This window comes from Oryctolagus cuniculus, chromosome 7 (genome assembly GCF_964237555.1).
Source record: "Oryctolagus cuniculus chromosome 7, mOryCun1.1, whole genome shotgun sequence".
Taxonomy (NCBI): Eukaryota; Metazoa; Chordata; class Mammalia; order Lagomorpha; family Leporidae; genus Oryctolagus; species Oryctolagus cuniculus.
The window spans coordinates 86,305,931-86,307,727 of NC_091438.1; the positions used below are offsets into that span (position 1 = coordinate 86,305,931).

Sequence of the window (1,797 nt, forward strand, 5' to 3'; positions counted from 1 at the left end):
CTTGTCTACTATTTTAGTTTCCCTTTCCATCTCCTTTCTCATTGATGGCTATTTTTACTTACTGTCTGATACAGACCATCTGCATTCAAATTTATTCATGTTTTTTCCTCTTAATGCAGGAAGATTGCTTTTTTGCACACTGCTTCTTCCTGGGCTCAACTTGCTACTTTCTTTAAGAGCTCTTTTACTGAGTCTCAGTCTCCATCTGAAACATTATTTAGTTCTTAGTTTCCAGTAACTCTTTATCTGGAAATTAAATCAGAGGTTGTCCCATATTTCTCTTGGATGTGTTGGCAACACCATTTTCCACTGGCCTCCCGTGATCCTGCCTGTTATCAGAACAAGCACTCTGGGGGCCGGCAGTGTGGCACAGTGATTTTAAGTCCTGGCCTGCAGCACCCACATCCCAAATGTATGCCAGTTTGAGTCCTGGCTGCTCCTCTTCCGATCCAGCACCCTGCTAATGCGCCTGGGAAAGCAGCAGAGGATGGCCCAAGTCCTTGGGCCTCTGCACCTACATGAGAGACCCAGAAGAAGCTCCTGGCTTTGGATAGGCTCAGCTCTGGCCATTGCGACCATTCGGGGAGTGAACTAGTAGATGGAAGACTCTCTCTCTCTCTCTCTCTCATTCTCTCTCTCTACCTCTACCTCTACCTCTATCTCTCTCTGTAACTCTTTCAAATTAATAAAATAAATCTTTAAAAAAAATAAGAACTAGCACTCTGTTTTCTCTTGCTGGTTGTTTTTAAGGTTTATTCATCTTAATGTTTCAGTATGTGTGAGTGTGTTTGTGTTACATTTAATTGTTTGAGGTAGTTGTGCTTAACATCTGAAAATTTGTGTCTTTCTTCAGTTCTGAAAGGTGCTGAGTTATTGGTTTTTGAAAAATATTATTTCCTTCTGTTATTCTTCCTCATCTCACTTTATGAAACTGATGAGAAAGATGTTAGACTCTCTCATTCTCCTTTCCATATCTCTTAAATCTCTATTTCATATATCCCATCCTCTTTTCTCTATTTTCTACAGCCTACCAAATTTCTTTTTTTTAATTGTGCATATTTAAATTTGAATGTCCAGGGTTTTGAATATAAGAGCCAGAGCTTCCTCCCATCCTTAGTTACATAAATTCTCGACTGGCCGATGAGGCCAATAGGGATAGTTCTTGTCTAATTTGGTTTCTGGGAAGACTTCATGCCAGTCCTCAATGGTCATTTGGCCAAAGGGAATTATGTTCTTCATCTTTACCAGCTGTTACTCATAGTCCTCAGTCTTGGCCTTGGCGGGAGACACGAGCTCAGCACAGCTTTTCACATCTTCTTCTTCCTCAGCATCCACTGGGGCAGTGTATTCGCTCTTGGGCACAGGGATCTTCAGGGCATTCAGCTTCTTCCCAAGCTGGCCTTGGCCATGCTGGCCTTGTAGTAGGTCCAGTCGATAGCTGGTGGATCCCTGGGGAGAGCTACAAACCTGGAGCTGAGGGTCTCATTCCAGGATTTCAGGGAGGTAGCAATGGCCTTCTGGTTTTGGCATTTGATCTCCCCAAATGCTAACCAGTCGACAGCTTTTCGAGAAAGTTTGCACCCAACCATCTTGGACCCTTCACCGACCCCAGTGACTCCCAGTCCACAGCAGCCATACTTTCTCTAGATACAACTTTCAGATCTTGAACCCTCTCTTTAGCCATTTATAAGCTTATAAGTGACCATTGGGTACTTTCTGTTTTAATGATTCAGTTTTTTTATTTCTAGAAATTCTTTTTGGTTCTTAATTTACATTGACTTCTTTTCCTTTTAATGC

General features: G+C 42.2%; 1 pseudogene; it reads right to left on the reverse strand.

Moving 5' to 3' along the window:
* Positions 1-1,113: 1,113 nt before the first annotated feature.
* Positions 1,114-1,589, reverse strand: LOC100356890 (ATP synthase subunit d, mitochondrial pseudogene; annotated as a pseudogene).
* Positions 1,590-1,797: the final 208 nt, after the last annotated feature.